The following is a 12,761-nucleotide window of genomic DNA, read 5'->3' on the forward strand; positions in this document are numbered from 1 at the left end:
ACATGTTCACATACATTTTGGTTCAGTGACTGCATGTATTTGGGGGAATGTTTGTCAGATTTTCTATTTATTTCAACAATAAAGTACTGGTTATTCTATAACAACAGTGAATAGCGAATCAGACATAACCACATACCATGTTTTCTATTCCAGTGACACATCCTTGTCTTGATGTTTAGTATCCCAAACAATTACACAAAAAATAATTGGCAAAATCTGTTTCATATACAGAGTATCTCACCCAAGTGTCTACTGATATCAATTATATCAAGTTGTCACACGTTGATAAAGTTACAAACATCCAAGATTCTATTTATCATCAAGAATCATTCTTCATTAGTTTTCAATGGAAAATGTACATCTCTGATCATGGTACTGCCACTAGACTTGCAGTGTTGTGATGTCATAGCATTGTGACTTCATCAAGTTCATGACATCATAGCATTGTCAGGGCACTGTATAAAAATCTGCTGTCAAGACAATATATGCTAGGAGATATCATATGATCTCATACAAGCAATATCTTCTGTGGAACATGAGTGGATGATAAATGTTTTATTACCCAACAGGAATCAAGAGACTTCTATCTGTTTTTTATTGCAATTTTAGTGTGCTTTAGAAATACTCACTATCACAGTGATCACTTGAACAACTGTAAACAAATCACTGACTTTTGTTCCAAATCGCCATCTAAGAAATCTAATCGTAAAAAAAACTACCAAAACATCACCTGAATGTATCCTGTGTGTTACTGTTAGTGATGTCACATCTTTCTATTACTCAAGCATATAACTAGACGACTTCGCACTATGCCAAGGTGTGCTGATGTAGGCCTTGGCTGGAATACGAGTTTATTCATATGAACTAATCTTGCTATGTAACTGATCAGATATCACAAATTGTTGTATAGATCCATTATATTGTCCTATCATATAACATATATTGTCGGATCATTTGTTTTCCAAAGCCACGCATTTTTAATACTGTTGTCTTAAAAGGTTTGTGACATATTGTTTTACACTTCGTGGGTTTGTAAATGATGAATTTCTTCAACAACGACACGAGGAAATGTATTAAAATCAATGCCATTAATGGGGTAAAATAAACCTTTAGATAACGCACAACGTTCATTCAAAGTAACTAATTCATTTTTAAAAATCCTGAAAGCAGCTGGAAAAAAACATGATAAACTCAAAAAACCTTAGTTGTCAGAAAATTGGTTTTATATCATTACGAATACAGTTACAGTTCCACCAAACATGGGTCAGTTACCTGTAAATTGTGGCCGGATAAATACAGTCTATATAATATTTCACTCAGACGGAAGGTGACTGGATCCAGGACAACCTCTCACCAGATCTCCATGTCTCCATTGTATCTGTCACCGACAACTGATTTTAAGAGTTATCCCTTGTTGGGTGACTTCGCGTCCGGATCAGAAATAGTCCTGTCAGATATTCTTTCACGGCTAGAAAATGGATGCATGGCACCTTTTATGGATAACAAGTTCTTTCTGTTCTTCATGACGATGTTTCAGAGCTAATACTTGCTGCTTTGGAACACGTAGATAAAGAACAAATAATAATCTATCCAATAAAAAGCGTCATGAATTCATGTTCGACCAACGTTTCAAATTCAATGCCTTTCAGAAACTACATTTGAAGGTGTACTCCGAAATTATGCACCTGTTTCTAGATTTTTCAGTAAATCATATTCTATCTTACAGTTGTGATCTATTATCTTCCATGATTTGCAAATATCTTTCAAACGCATCTCACCTTTTATCAGCTTGAAGAGGACAGTGATCTGCTGTTGCGTGAGTTCACGTCCGGGTGAGAATGAGTCCTTCGGATAACTTATCACTTCTGTCCAGCCTGGTTCCCAGGGTCTGCTGCGCTACGCTTCGACTCTCGGGTTTCGTTTGGTTGTTGTTGACGCCGCACTCAGCAATATTCCAGCTATCGACACTCAGTAACTGGATGACAGAAGATCAACTCGCATCAGACGGAAATAAGCGACTGGTGCCGAATGGACTGCTGGAAATGACACATTTATGGATGAAGGAAAACCAAGTTGTATTGATGGTCAACATCTTTATTGCAATGAGTGCGACGTTTTGGTGTCGGTGCTATAACCATTATCAAGCAAGTGATACAAAGAGTTGAAACAAAGAGAATATACACGTAGCTGCATAGTGAGTATATACAAGTGGGTGCAGGCTAAAACGTCACCACAGCAAAACGGCACCTGGCGTGGTAAGTAGACGTTATTGGATTGTGAACTTTGGATTGATATAAATATAAATATAAATAAATAATATATTAGGAATATATCAGGTAAGATGCCCAAATGCGTCTACTCTGTCGACAATGATTGGAAAGTGCTTCTCGTACCCAAGCTGCGTGTAGTATGTTTAGATAATAAATGCGTCTACTCTGCCGACAATGATTGAAAAGTGCTTCTCGTACCCAAGCTGCGTGTAGTATGTTTAGATAATAAATGCGTCTACTCTGCCGACAATGATTGAAAAGTGCTTCTCATACCCAAGTTGCGTGTAGTATGTTTAGATAATAAATGCGTCTACTCAATCGTGGACACTGGCTCCCAGAAAGGAAAAAAGAAGCTTGTGGATTCGTATGGATTCACATATGTCATTCGGGTAAGTACAGACATATCTTCCTAAATACATGTGTATGCAAATGCAAATTTAATAGTTTATATATTAATATTTAAAATATGTTTGAAATAATATGATATTTTTTATTCAGAAATCAACGAGCAACCGAACGTACTGGCGTTGCAGTGTGAGAAACAAAACAACAACGTGTCCTGCCTCGGTAATCCAGTTCGGCGATTCGTTTGAAGAGGGAAAACACCGTCATTGTCACCCACCCCAACCTGGTCAGTTGACAGCGATCAGAGTGAGAGTGGAGGTAATTATCCTGTTTGTTTAATGATTGTCCGAGCTTGTTACCTGTGTAATCGGAAACTGTGAAACTGAGATTAGTGTATTAACCGCTGTGTAACTGTGCAATTGCTATATTCTGCAGGTGAAGGAAAAAGCCGTCAACAATATCTATATGTCGGGAGCCAGCATTGTTGAGGAGGCCCAGCAAAACCACGTCGATCCAGACAAGCCTGGTGGTCGTCAGAACCAACAAAAACAACCCAAAAGAATGCTTGATGACTTGATAAATAAACATCTAAACATTACAAACAATTAAACAATAAAGTCAAAATAATAATAAAGTCAATATAACAATGTTTGATATATGGTGACGTTTTAGCCCGTTAATCAGTAGCCGTTTTCGCCAATTTGGTGCCGTTTTCACCAAACGATTTTGGTGCCGTTCTGCTGTGGTGCCGTTTTAGCTATAACCCATACAAGTAACAAGGTTGATATACACTGTTACCCCTGTTTGTATCACATGCTTGAGAACGATGTTCGTGTCTACACCGAAACGTCGCACTCATTGCCAAAAGGAAGCTGAATATATCCATAGAACTTGGTTTTCCTTGACGTACACAACTTCTAAAATGCCTCTCAAAGAAATTTATATATGACAACTGTTATTATTTTTGTTAGTGAGGCGTGTCGGTACATATTCTTTTGCTGTCAAGAATCAAGTGGTTGAAGCATACAATAATTTGTACCGAAACCTAAGTCGCACTCACATATCAAATCAAATGCGAATTATTCAGTTTGTTTTTAGTGTAACGCCACACTCAGCAATATTCCAGACAATCCAGTGATTGCTAATATGAGCATCGGCATACAATTGTTAAGAGTATCGGGTGGGGGATATGGTAAATAACGGTATCCCATGTACGAATTGCTATATGTTCTTATAAATGTAACAGTGTGTTACAAACAAAAATGTATACATGCTATCTTGAAAATGGTCGTTATGGATTTGAATACGATTATGAGTATTTTTAAATAATCGAAGGAACGAAAGCAAGCAGTTCAGTTCGATGTGTAATTGCACGAAAATTTCTAGAAGCATGCAATATTCGACTGAAATTACCAGCGGTGATCACTTTAATAAGCCAGACAAGACGATCATAATTTCCACTTTATACTCGGAAAGTAAGTGAACATGTCAGAAAAAACATCTATATTCATCGTTCTGGAACTCGTTAAACGTGCCTCGAGGAAAATGACACATGAAGAGCTATTGCCATGCTTCTGTCTGTTACACAGGAGAATGTCGTTGTTCGTTGATTCAACGCCGATTCATAACAAGGCGTCTACGGTGACGTTTTCAGCTAAATAACCAGTCTCCAGCGGAGCAAACTACACTTGCGATGGGGATCACGTGAGTGTAGATGTGTTGTACATCAGTATTTGTCTATCGCACTGTCCTGAACCACATTATTTGCCCTAGCCCTCAGTAGTCCACTCTGCAATGTTTAACAGCTAGATGATCAAGTTTAGATTTAATCGGATTCTGAATCTCTGGTCTCCCTGATAGTTCTTTTCAATTTATACGAGTTTCTTTGTTACTATCAAAATTATATAAATTATATTCCATTGGACACATCTGGGACGAATCCAAATACTTTCTTGGATATGAAATGACCCCAACAGGGACTTTTGACGTTGCTGGCCTCAGCAGGATGATGGTGACAGACCTGCATCCATGCGCAAGAACAGACTCAATTTTGACTCTGAACTTTCTTGCTCACGAAGACCCTCTTGTGTTAGGTTCATTTGCAAATGCCAGGTGCGTATTCTTAGCTTAGCATTATGTTCGTTGTTCATGTGTCCTCACAGTATTGAGCCAGGCACCTAACTGTCATCCCAATAAGTTGGTAACCTTACCTATTCAGTTGTTTCTGTTTGTTGTTAAACGCCACACTCAGCATTTATATGATGGTGGATGGTAAATAATCGAGTCTGAACCAGTCAATCCAGGTTATTGATATTCTCAACAGAGTGGAAAAGAGATGTATGATACTGATATCATATCAGCAATTTTGAAGAGAATACAGATGATACAGCTTTGAAGGAATATTGGATTTTTGATATGCACAGCAGTTTTGATGAGATGTGGGATGTTGATTTGTGCTGAACATTGTTGCTGAATGAACATAGATCATTAATATGCTCAGCATGTATGTAGTATATTCAACACATATGAGCAGGTGTTGGGCTCGTGCATGTGTCATAGATACCACACATAATACTGGTGCTGAGATATATCCTTGTTGGCCGATTGCTGACACATTTACAACTGAATAGATGAATAAAACAAGACATCACAAATTCATGTAACAAAACAATATTATACTTTATTTCTCTACAATGTTGTATCAGTTTGAGAGATGACCTGACCTGAAGCCAGGCCACACAGCGATTTTGTACAGTACACAGTAAATAACCATTATATATACACATTCAGGGCCTTCTTCCCCACAGGCAAACTGTTTGTTCTTCTGTACTGCGCTGATGGGACGAAGGCCAGGGATTGCAAACACATACAGCTTGCTTCAATCAACAGCATGCCAGCATTAGTTCTTGAAACTGTCTAATTTATATACATTGCTTATCATGGAAATATAAATCAAAATCATGTTCAACATGAAGAAATCTATATCTGAATGAAGTCATCCAAATTGTGAGCGAGTTAGGTTTTACTCTACTTTTAGCAGTTTTCCAGCAATATCACGGCTGGGGACATCAGAAATGGGCCTGTGACAGAGTACCAAAGTGGGAAATTGAACCTGTGTCTCTGGCATGATGAGTTAATACTCTACCCACTGGGCTACCTCAACTCTACCTTAAATGATGATGATTGTTATAAGAAAACACAACTTATGTGATGCAGTACAAAGCAGAGGGTTCATAAGGTTTCAACTTGTTTTGTTTCCCTGGTGATATTGTTGATGCCTGGGTAATACTACCAAGTGTATACTTTAGTAAGTTCATGAGTAACACTAGATATATGCGACCCAACAAACACTTTTAATTTACAGGGTGAAGTTGGTAAAACACCATGCAAACAAAAATCTGAAGTACAATATACTGGACGACTTTATCTCCCTAATTGTCAGGCTTGTCATAATAATTTACTGATTTCATTTATGTAAACTCACATTGTTCAAAAAAAACATTCTTGGGCTAATTCATTCTCACTGAATTTGAAACATTACTCATGACGACAGGTACATATAGACTATTCTAGGCTCTGAAATGAACTTAGTTTACACAAAAGCTGGTTCCAAAATTATGTGAAAAAATGGTATCCTAAAGACTCAGCATTTTCAGAAAATAGTTCTAATCAAAGCATGTCCCACATTCTAGACATGCATGGACTGTCTTAGTATATTTGTTCAGTGTTTGTATGACAGACTAAGATTTGTGCGGACAAACAATCACGGCAAATCCATGAGTCAAACCCATGATCACAAAGTTGTAGCACACCCAAGGGATTTTTATCAAAATACATATTCTTACAACATTCACCCGACACATGAATCGAATTCCGGATTACTTCAGCTTCTACTTCTTATAAAGAATTCTACCAGATCTCCCTGACAGAGGAAGTTGTACCATTATCACAATCTGCACCAAATGCCAGTTGACTTTGAATACTAGCAAAGGCAAGGATCTGACCAACATATTTATTGCACTTCTGCATTTTAACAATGTCCAAACTGATCAGCAACATGTGCAAAACCTTCGTCTTTCAAGGTCCGCATTAATTCAATCCTCAGTGTGACCCAAAATGCACAGTGAGCAGGTGACATTATTTCTACCCTGCTGTTAGCAATATTCCAGCAATATCTGGGCAAGGGACACCATAAATGGACTTCACACATTGTACTTATGAGGAATCGAACCCGTTTTCAACATGAGCTAATGTTTTAAGCCCACACGTCAACTCCCACCACCCCTCAAAATGCACACCCATTCTATCATCACCCCAGTTTTAAATGGGAGGAACTCATTCCAGTCTTAAGACCTTTTGGCGTGAGAAACTAATAAAACATTATTGGGGGAAATAGAGATATGAACCAACAATCATCGATTTTCAGTGTACCAAAAAGACCGAAGTACACGCTGATTGCAATGTATAATCTCATTATTTCAGATATTTTTCTCCTAATGAATTCAGTCATTATACTTAAGGAAAGTAACACAAAGCTCACCCTGACAGTCAAGTTTCAGATGTCATGGTTTTCAAATAAAACATTCAGAAATGAAGCAGCTACAACATACATGTTGCATTAATATGACGATTTCAGTCATCAATCAATCATTTGGAGTAGGTTTAGATATTCCTTATTTCTCACCGCAGGTCCGTTCAATCAGATATGTCCACCACAAGTACATTTTGAATCTACTTTAGGTTCTGTTCCACTTGCTTAATCCATTATAAGGAGCAGTGACTCGATCTGAACACAGATTAATACACTTCTATACAAACGATTCAACTGTGGCTAAAAAAATTAAATCAATGAAAATTGTTAGCACTTATAGTTTGTAAAACTCACAAAATATAAAGAGACAGTCACTATACTGAATAAAGAATATGGTTGAATTATTGAGCAAATGTTGAAGGACAATTAATATTGCAGTGTTATTTCTATAAATAAAACTAAAAGAAAATATAACATTAAAAAAAATCATTCTTCAAAGAGTACTAGAATTTTGGTTTCAAACAAAATGTTCAAATTCATAATGAAATAATTGGCAAAAAAATCTCTAACAAATTAGACGAAAATGGTCAAATGGTCAATGATATGGTAAATAAATATAGTACAATGAACATGCAAGTAGATACAAGGGAAACAAACCTGTAATGTACACAGGTATTGGAGTCTGCACATTGCCAGTGTATCACAGCCCACCTGCACAAAAACGATCGTACAGTGTGCGAAATTGTTTCCAATCTTTGCTGGCCACACAGGCTTGAAAGCTTCTAGAACACAAAATTATTATCTAACCCAAAACTTGAATGTAGGAACTAAGCAAACCATTATAAAAATAGATGAAAATAAGACGTTGCTGGCATGACACATACTTCACTATTAAGCTGCTATTAAGTTGCATATGTTTAGCAGGCCATAATCCAGCATGATTAGTGTAATATAACTTAACAAGTTGGAGAGAGTGACATATATACAAAGTAACTCCATTACAATTTACTTGAGAAACAAACCAGTTTGGTAATTTTCTGGTCCGACTGGATTTTTACTAGGCACTGGCTATTTCGCACACTGTCTTACTGGCTACAACTACGATAGATCATGGTAGCTCTAAGATCGCATTCTGTGAGTGAATTCTACACTTAAATATCTACACATTGCCTGAGGACAATTACATATCGCACTTACCCACTTAAACAGTATCTGTGTTAGTCGTACAAATATTATTATGATTTATTTAATGTGTATACAGGCAAATCAGCCTACATCTTATTAAAAATGTCACAAAAATCACACATTGCATGTTTAACAGGTGGGATATATATTCATTATAGCTAAAATGGATAGAATTATCATTAAAAACGACCGCACATTATCAGAAATGAGCGGGTCACTGTAACTTGATAATGCCCGCAAAATGCTTGACGACAGGCCATTATCAAGCCCGTTGTTAGGTGACGTCATAAGTAGCTCAGCTGTTGAAGTTCAATCACCTATGGCTCGAATGAACTTGGGTTCATTATTGACCATATATCTGGCTCACATTTGTCACATGTGCCTGTGCCATTATGCACTTTCCTGCCTGAGCCAACCATAACAATTGTACCATAAATGACAACATACAGCAATGAAAATATCGACTTGAAGTCTAACGTTGTTGATGACTGAAAACAATGGCGGCTGGTAGTATGAGCAAAGGTCAAGGTCGAATGTTGTCACTCTCAATAGTGACGTCATCTGTGTTGTTCTATGACGTGTCTATATTTGTGAAATGTGTGTCAGTGACCTCCGTGGTTTTGTTGTTGGCAGTAAATGCTTCTAAACTGATGCCGCTGTTTTTATTCTTATTGTATTAAAAATTCTATTCATTTTAGCCATAATAACTGTAACGCTGTTTTTCAGGGCATTATCATATGCAGAAGCCCTCGGTCATTAATAAAAGACCTCAGGCTTCTGCAAATGATAATGCCCTGAAAAATAGCGTTACCCTTATATTAATCGCTGATGTTAGTGTCAGCAAAAAGATTATATACGTTAAAAAAAACAAGAAAGTACTATCTACAAGCTAACAGCGAATCTTAATGATAAATTCCAAAAGCCAGCTGCACAGCATAATACTTCTGGTATAAACTTCCTAATAAGACATCACTGAACAGATCTGTTACCATGGCTAACTAATTTTGAGAAGTATAGTCATATTCAGACCCTGAAGTGTTAATCAACAGTCCATGGAAACATTCTCACATTTCAAAGCATGTGACATATGAACACTATGTTAAGAGCAAGTGAGCTGGGTTTGAGGCTGCTTTCAATTGTTATATCTCTGCTTGCCAGGTGAGTGAGTGAGTTATTTTATGCAACATTCAGCAATATTTCAGCTATATGCAGCGCTCTGTAAATAATCAGGTCTGGACCAGACAATCCAGCAATCAACAGCATGAGCACCGATTTACACAACTGGGATACAATGACGTGTCAGTCAAGTCAGTGAGCCTGACCACAGGATCCAGTTGGTTACCTCTAATAACAAACATAGGTTGCTGAAGATCAATTTTAAACCAAGTATACCTTCAAGTTCAGTCATAGCACTACGCTATGGTGATAGCGACTAGCATGGTATACGGCTGAAGCGAAGTGAACCGGGATTCAAAACAACAATCATAGGTTCCTGGCATCTCCAAGGGACACAACTCTGCACATTGAATTGTTGTGCCATAAAACTTGCATGTTGCTGTGATATGAGATACATTAAAGCTCAGGCCTGGGTGAAATGGGTAATACATAAATAAACAAATATGTGACACACGCATGTATATTTACACTGCACTTATACAAGTCATTTAGAAAATGATATTAACACTGAAAAGTCAAATCAGGCAGATGTCCTCCAACTACACATGCAATTCCATTCATATAAAAAATAAAAAAATGGATTGGCTGTTAGCACTTACAGTTTATCAGAATACAGTGTTTGGACTGTTACCTAGGCCAATGGCTATTTCATCTTTCTGAATGTTACTGTTTTTCATCAACAACAGGTGATGTTTTCATGCTATTGGTTGTTATAGATTTAAGATGACTGATTTGGGTTTTGAGCAGTTTCAAACATTGATTCAGTAATACCATGGCATCATGACAAATGAAAACCAAAAGCCCAGTGAGAGTTCACAATACCCAAGTCATAGCACAGCGAGTGGATATGGTTATATTACTGCGGGAACACCAGAAATGGGCTCCACACAGTGCACCCATGTGGGGAGTTGAACCGGGCAGAGTGAATGTTTTAGAAACTGAGCTACTCCACTGGATTTAATGCAATGACTTGGCTGGGGACACAGTAAACACTTTTCCCTAACCCAGGATCCAAGTGGTCTTAAGAGTGAGTGAGTTGGCATGAGCAATATCACACTTGGGTGACACCAGAAATGGGCTTCACACATTGTACCCATGTGGGGAGTCAAACCCAGTCTCCAGCGTGACGAGTGAACGCTTTAACCACTTGGCTACCCCATCACCCTTGAAGTCACTTGAATCATTACTTCCGTTATATCATAGGATGTAATTCAATGAAGGAAAAATTCCAAAATAACACTGATCTACAATGTTCCAATTTTTACCATTTTCTGTCAGACCAAGGATCATAATGCATGCTTATCTGTGATACAGATACTGGATCATATAATCACCTGGTGTCATCGCTGATTTTCAGTAATCAATTTCTATGATTTATTTTGCCCTTGACACAAATGGATCTGATATGGTCAAACTGGCTATTCATTTGCCCAGCAGCTGATATCCATATATTTCAAACAAAGTATGCATATCTGCATTGACGACTTCAGGAGAGTACACCATTGGGCCATCAACATACTGTTGATGAAAGAAAATAAAGTTGCTTAAAAAATATGATTTGACAAAGGAATACTGCTACTATTTTTAAAACCTCTGATTTAACTTGTCAGGTCAGGAAATTTTATCATTTTATCCCTCATGACCTCTTTAAGTAGTCTTTAGTTAATGAGTGATTGGTTGGGTTGTTGGTCAATGTCGCACTCAGCAATATTTCAGCTATTAAGATAGAATGATATGGATCAAGTCAGAGAGCCTGACCATCTGATCATGTCAGTCACTTTTATGACAAGCATGGGTTGCTGAAGATCGATTCTTACACAAACATTCATATGTCCTCAATGAGTGAGTGTTGGCGCGATTATCAATATCCCAGTGAATATGGTTGGGTGAAAATAATGCTTTTGGTATTCATTTTAACAAAGAGAAATTGAAATGTTTGCATCTACCTTTGATAATAAAAGACATACTAACATCCACAAAACTATCTACAATGAAACATAGCTTAGCCCCATATCCCACATTTTGATTCATGTCTTTGACACCAGATATCAGAACCATGTTCAACCAATAACAAACCAGACAGAGGAGCATAACTAGCAGAATCACAGATGATGAAACACTGAACAGAGAAAATGGGTTTTGCTGCCAGAAAGAATACCACAATAATTATTTGGTATCTGCTACCAAGTCGTAATATGTCACCGTACTGTGTTGATTACTTGGAAAACACCAAATACAGAAAGTAACACTTAGGCTTATGCAACATGCAGCTAATTAGCATCATGGCCTAAATTTCTAGAAAAGTCTTCTGCTGCTGTTGCTGTGGTTACAGAACATTAACGCTTCCTGAAAAACACCACTATTGATGACTTTTATCTAGAGACTATTCTGGAAACATGAATTGTCAATTTCATTAAAAAAGTCAATAAAACAATGGCAGTGTGATAATTGTATGTGTTCAGTCTGACAAATACTGTCTCCATGCCAAAACTAGTCTAAGAGAACTGATTTTCAGACTTCAAAAAGGAAAGTCAATTTCATCCAAGTTTCCACACAAGCTGCAAGTCTTTCTGACACTTGCATGAAGCTTCTGGTTTGTGGTCACAGTGCAACATAATTTCATGCTCAGAAAACTCAGCCAGACCAAAGTATCATTTTTGAACAACCTAACGGTCAGGAACAATTTGCCTATCGTCAGTGGTACATTTCGTGATGAGTTTCCAAAACCATTTTAAAATTCAGAAATAATTTACAGGGTTCAGCAGAGACACATGGGCAGTTCTCTCCACACAAAGCATCAGCATAATCTTTCTTTCACCAACAAGATAACACATCACAGCACCAGGATAACAGGGACATGGATAACATACTGATCACTCACCATCTCATAGGGATCTTATTCACTCACTGTTCTCAAGCCAAGAGCAACCTATTGTCACATGTTTGAGGCTGTGTCTCAATGGGAACCTGTCCATTACTTATACTAACACAAGAAATAACATTCTTTTAATTTAGAGTTTACTTGAGAAAAAACATCAGCAATGAGCAAAAATATCCCAAATTGTTTTTTTAACTACCGGTACTTATTTAGCACTAACACTGTATGAGTTATCTTCTGAAACTGAAAAGGTAGCAACACTTACAAACCAGTTCCACGGTACCTCCATATTGTTAAAGAGTAATTGATAATAACTTGTTCTGCAAACTGCCATTCTTGAATCCAGTTTGTACAGCCATATTATTTTTTTCACTAC

The 12,761-nt window shown here is 37.4% G+C and overlaps 1 protein-coding gene across 1 annotated transcript in view; it reads right to left on the minus strand.

Annotated features, from left to right (window-relative positions):
- LOC137295851 (equilibrative nucleobase transporter 1-like) overlaps window positions 1-1,393 on the minus strand; it is a 40,657-nt gene extending 39,264 nt beyond the window's left edge. Inside the window, exon 1 of the mRNA XM_067827416.1 lies at window positions 1,273-1,393. The gene's annotated coding sequence lies outside the window, so the exon portion shown is untranslated. The remainder of the gene's footprint in view (window positions 1-1,272) is intronic.
- Between the last annotated feature and the right edge of the window lie 11,368 nt (window positions 1,394-12,761).

This window comes from Haliotis asinina, chromosome 1, assembly GCF_037392515.1.
Source record: "Haliotis asinina isolate JCU_RB_2024 chromosome 1, JCU_Hal_asi_v2, whole genome shotgun sequence".
Taxonomy (NCBI): domain Eukaryota; kingdom Metazoa; phylum Mollusca; class Gastropoda; order Lepetellida; family Haliotidae; genus Haliotis; species Haliotis asinina.